This window comes from Marmota marmota, unplaced genomic scaffold (genome assembly GCF_001458135.2).
Source record: "Marmota marmota marmota unplaced genomic scaffold, marMar, whole genome shotgun sequence".
NCBI classification, from domain to species: domain Eukaryota; kingdom Metazoa; phylum Chordata; class Mammalia; order Rodentia; family Sciuridae; genus Marmota; species Marmota marmota.
In genome coordinates this window covers 1254886-1260678 of record NW_025999968.1, presented here as the reverse complement: position 1 = coordinate 1260678, position 5793 = coordinate 1254886, and the positions used below count along the sequence as shown (strand labels likewise).

General features: G+C 38.3%; 1 non-coding gene across 1 annotated transcript; it reads left to right on the top strand.

The window, feature by feature from the left end:
- The first annotated feature begins 4680 nt into the window (after positions 1-4680).
- Trnaa-agc lies at positions 4681-4753 on the top strand. The gene has a single exon. It is a non-coding gene; the product is annotated as a tRNA-Ala (tRNA).
- Positions 4754-5793: the final 1040 nt, after the last annotated feature.

The window sequence follows — 5793 nt, the reverse complement described above, 5'->3', positions numbered from 1 at the left end:
TTTATATCTGTTCTAAATCAACATTTTTATCTTCAGGACTAATGATATCCACTAGTCTTCATTCTGGAACTCTTGTCAGACGACATGTTAAGAGACAGAGGAGCTATTTGTAACAATCAAGGAGACCACAGAAGCAAGGATTCCAAGACCCACCATGGCCAAAGGAAGAAAGGGAGGAGCCAGTGATCTCACAAACTGTTGGCAGAGAACTCAGGAGCTCAGGGTTAGAATACCACCAGAGCTCAAGAATCAAAACCCTCTTTTAAGAACCAAATTCTGCCTATAGCATCTGGCCTAATACAAAATTTCTTAAAGCTTATTGCAAGACCAATACCTGCATATGAATCACCTAAGTGCTTACTTAAACCTGAACAATTTCCAGCCCCACTCCAAATCCCCAGATCACCATCACTTGGAGATGATGCATTTGAAAAATAAGTTGCCTAAAGTGATTTGTATACATGTTTAAATTTGAAAATAGTTGTTCTGATAAATCAATCAGTGTTAGAGGCATGTCCACCAAGCTAGCATCAGGCTGGAGAAGCTCTAGAAGTTAATCAGCTGGTTTACCCTCCCCTCCACCCCCACCCAGAATCACACTGAACCTCTTTCCTATCTGCTTCAGAGTTCATTGGAGGTTGTTATATTTGTGTCCCAAAATGTACAATATTAGCCACAAAATGGACCTTAGACATTTACACCTAAATATGACCAATAAAGAGGTCATTTACACATAAAACAGGACATGTTTCCATTGCTCTCTCCTAAATACGTCCAACTGCCCTACTTTGTAAAGTTTCACTAACATAGAAAAGATGTTTGGTATTGAACCAAAACCTACTCCCCAGACTACAGAATAGATGGTGCCATATCCACCCTCAGGTGCTATCCAGAATAAGTCTTATCTCATCCACATGTCAGTCTTTACATGCTACAAATATATTTCACATCCCACTCAAATCTTTCATTTATCAAGCTGAATAATTCCATGTCCTCTATTTTTTTCTTTTTATTAAATTGCCTTAAAATTCTGTTTGTATATGGTCTTATGGAATATGTATTATTGTTTGGGCACATGTCTTTTTAATGCACCTAAGTAGAATTATGAATAGCTCATCCTGTTGCCTATTTTCTCCTCAAACACAAGGTTAAGAGCTATACATCTCTCTCTGGGCACCACTCACTTCTTTATTCTGTGCTATAGTTTCTGCATGCCTTCTCCTGCCCCCTGCCCCAGTCTTATTCATTTCCATTGTTGTTTTATACACATGCCTCTTATCAGTGTCCCTTTTATTTTTCTTTTCCTTTTTTTTTTTTTTTTTTTGGTACCAGGGATTGAACTCCAGAGCACTCAACTGCTGAGCCACATCCCCAGCCCTATTTTGTATTTTATCTTGAGACAGGATCTCACTGACTTGCTTATCGCCTTGCTGGGGCTGGCTTTGAACTCACCATCTCCTGGTTCAGCCTTCTGAACCTCTGGGATTACAGGCATGCACCACTACACCCAGCTGTCTGCATCCCTTATTAAACTGAAAGAGGAACTTTATCCTACCCAACACAATACACAGGACTTCTTTTTCAGGAGTTTGCCATCCTAGATTTTCACAAGAGTTTATCCATTAATAGTGTCTTTAGCTGAAATCCTATTATACTGATTATACATCATTTAAATCATTTACCATTGAAGGATGTTTTCCTCCTTCTCAGGCTGAACAGACCTATGACAAGGCAAATACTGTTTCCCAAATAGACTAAAGTTGCCTTCTATGTCCATGCACTGCACTTGCTTAGAGTGCTTGTTGTGTTGTTAAAGGCAGTCTTATCACAGGAGACTCAGAATATTTGGAATAAACTAGGAGATCATCTAGCACAAAGTTGCCCGAGGAGGTGGTAGCAAATCCTAACTATTTTATGAAGGAAGAAACTGAGGTCTAGAGGGGTTCAGTAACTTGCTCTGGGACACAAGGTAATTATAGCCTCAGAGCTGAGTCAGAAACCCCAAGTGTCCTGACTCCCAGGCAGGCTCTTTCCAGTGTCCATGCAGGCCACACTGTCTGCAGCACAGCAGAGGGCTGTGAGTGGGCTCCTATAGCTGCCTCTTCCTCCCCCAGCCTCCAGTTCTCTGCTGCAGAGCACACACACCCAGTCTGTATTGGCGCTTCAGAGCTACAAAGCCTGCATTATTTAACACTGGCTTTAGCTATCTGGGATGGAGAATAAATAGCACTATAATAAAATCCATAAAATATACCAAATTGGATTTTTTTTTTTTCAGGGATGGCTCCAAGCACAAGTTGGTAATCAAAAGGTTTTCAGAAACACTGGAAATACTGTTTGCTGTGTGGAAGTTTCTCCGAATCTTAAGAGCATCCCTGTTCTCCATCACCCACTAGTTGAATATGTTAAAAGAGACATGAGTTACTCTCAATCAAGAGGAAGGAGGATGCTTTCAAAAGGCCTCATAAAGAATGCTTTCTCCTCACTTCTTCAACAGCATTCCTGCCTTAAAGATGAAGCTCTTTAGTCCTCTGGGTCTCCTGTATTCCCAGGGCAGCAGCAAACTGAGAGAAGAGATGGTAGATGTAATTTCTAGCAAGGTGAGGAAACTATCAGTGATAGCAAGGGACAATGTTCACTATGCCTTTATAGATATTTGGGTTTGCGGGGCTACTGAAAATGAAGCCTCCCTCTTCCTCACTCATTTGGCCACGATTCAAATGTATCCCCAGGTAATACCTTCCTTAAGGTATTCAATTAACCCTGTTTCCCATCAGTAGAGCACAGTCAAGGGAGGAGCAAGCAATTAGCATATGAACTTTCATCATGATTTTCCTATTAGTGCAGTTCTTTTTAAAGAAAGTCTGCATTTCAAGAAGGAATAATGAGCTTAACCAAGTACCTCTTTTTTAACCAAGTTCCCAGGGAAGTAACCAAAAGGATATTGATTAAAGGATGAAATAAGAACAGGGATAGCACATAAGAAAGACAGAGATCAGGGCATCAGAAGTTTGAAGAAAGCCTGGAAAAGAGAAGGAAGGATGAACGGTAGAGGATATCCCCACCCCAAGCACTAGAGGCAAGAGGTGTTCCCAGAAATATTTGGAGATGAGCCAGGCAACTCAGTGCCAACCAATTCACAGAGCAGGAATAGGCTGTGAGGCCACGGGATGAGTTCACTGAAGAATACTTTTTAGACCAAATGAGCCAGAAAAGCATTGACTCCTCTTTCAGGTACACAGAACATAAATGGAAAAACTTTCCTCTGCTGGGATGAGCTTTACAACCACTCCCCAAACAAGATGGAAAATTGTCTGGACAAGGATCAATGTGTGGGTTCAGAGAGCAGAGAGGGGAGGAGAACAAAGTCGTGCATTTTTTATGCTCCACCTCAAATCCCAAAGGAAAATAAAAGGAGAAGAAGGAGGAAGAAAAGGAGGAATGAGAAAAGGAGAAGGAGATGCTAGAAGAGGAGTAAGAGGGACTGTCCTTCAGATTTTCCTACCCGGGAACAAGACCCTTCTAACTTCAGTCACTGTGGGCCTTCATATGAGTCTGCAATAAGAAAAAGTCTTGTGCATACACACCAGCACCTCAAAGGAAACCACCTCAGGGCAATATGCTAGCCAATGTCGCCTCATTCATCAGTAATCAGGGCTCACTGACATTCCAGCAAAAACTAGAAAGAAGGCCAAACCCATAACTAAACCAAAAACTGACTTGAAAAAAAAACAGGTGTTATAGGGATCACATATAAACTTCTAAAAAATTGAATTAATATACCCTGAGAGATCAGAAAAAGCTTCACTCTTATAAAATAAGACATGTTGATCCAAAAGTAAAAGCAAAAGAACCAAGAAATTGAAAATGTATCAGGAAAAATTAGGTGATATTGAGGATAGAATCAAGAAATCTAACATCTATCTAATAAAAGCTCCAGAAGTAAAACAAAACAGAGATATCAGATGTGGGGAAAAAAATTTCCCAAAGTTTGAGACAAAGAATCTTCAGATTAACAGTTCCCACCAGGTTCCAAGTAGTATTTTCAATACAGCTTGATAAACATTTTTAAATTTCAAGAAATGAAGAAAAAATCTAAAAACTTGCAGAGAAAATAAATACCTACAAAAGAAGATTCAAACAACATTTTTCAATTTTATTTATCAACCATGTATATGCACATGTTGTAAGCCAAACCCTTTTTTGAGCACTTTTTTTTTTAAAGAGAGAGAGAGAGAGAATTTTTTTAATATTTATTTTTCAGTTTTCGGTGGACACAACATCTTTGTTTGTATGTGGTGCTGAGGATCGAACCCGGGCCGCACTCATGCCAGGCGAGCGCGCTACCGATTGAGCCACATCCCCAGCCCCTTTTTTGAGCACTTTTAAAAATAACATTTTAAAAGTGTTAAAAATAACATTTTAAAAGACATGCTGGACACAAGGGTGCATGCCTGTAATCCCAGCTACTTGTGAGGATGAGGCAGGATTGCAAGAGCAAGCTTGAGGCCAGCCTCAGCAACTTAGTGAGGCCTTGTCTCGAAATAAAAAATAGAAAGGACTGTGGATATAGCTCAGTGGTAAAGCCATGGTTTAAATCCCAGGGAAGAGGGGTGAGGAACAACTTCATCTAGTGAATGTTTGTAAAAAAAAAAATAAAATAAAATTACGGGCTGTGTCTGTGGCTGTGGCTCAGTGGTAGAGCACTCGCCTAGCATGTGTGAGGTCCTGGGTTCGATCCTCAGCACCACATAAAAATAAAGGCATTGTGTCCAACTACAAAATAAAAAATTAAATAAATAAAAAGAAAATTACTATTGGGCTGGGGTTGTAGCTCAATGGTAGATCAGTTGCCTTGCATTTGTGAGGCACCAGGTTCAATCCTCAGTACCACATAAAATAAATAAATAAATAAAGATATTGTGTCCATCTACAACTAAAAAAAAATTTTTAATTATTATTAATCCTTAAAACTAATACATGTTTAAACCATTAGTCAATGTTCAGGCAAAATTTAGGGATTTATTTTGTTACTTAAGATTTGAAAATTTTTCATGCCCCCATGTGGAAAATATACATTAGAAGCTAATACAACATAGTTTAAAAAAAGATACAAAAGACAATATAGGATATAAGAAATTGTAGTAGCCAAATATGAAATTAAGAAAGTAAAAAAGAAAAAAAAATAAACAATGATCCAATGAATCATGACACTTGGGGAATTCCCTTTTGAGCATTAATAATTCAGTGATACAAGATGTTCTTTCTGTATGGACAGGCACTAAGCCTGATGCAACAATGGATAATTCACATAATCCTAATACTGAAAATGCTATCTGGAGGTTTAATTGTTTTAGTAAATCTATAGTCAAAACAACTAAAATTGTCATTATAGAATAAAATATACATGCAAATGAAAAGTACAATTGTAACAAAAGTTGAAGAATAAAAAGGGAAGAAAGGTCATGGGAAAATATAAGCAAAATAAGTAGCTCATCCTTCACATCAGGAAATCAACAAATATAGTCTAGCATTATTAAATCAAGAGAAGTGATCGTTGGAGGTTATAAAATGAACATCAGAACATTTAAATATCAGATACACTTAAAATAGTTACTAGGGGTTTTCAGGAAGCACTACACTTTGTGCTCGATTTTTCTGTATTCCTAAAACTTCTCTGAAAACTAAGGTCTATTAATTAGAAAGAGAGAGTGTGTGTGTGGTTACCTGAATAAAATAGGTGGGTGGCCTATCTGTGTGGTCTGAACATTTTCATTATAATTACTTTAATAA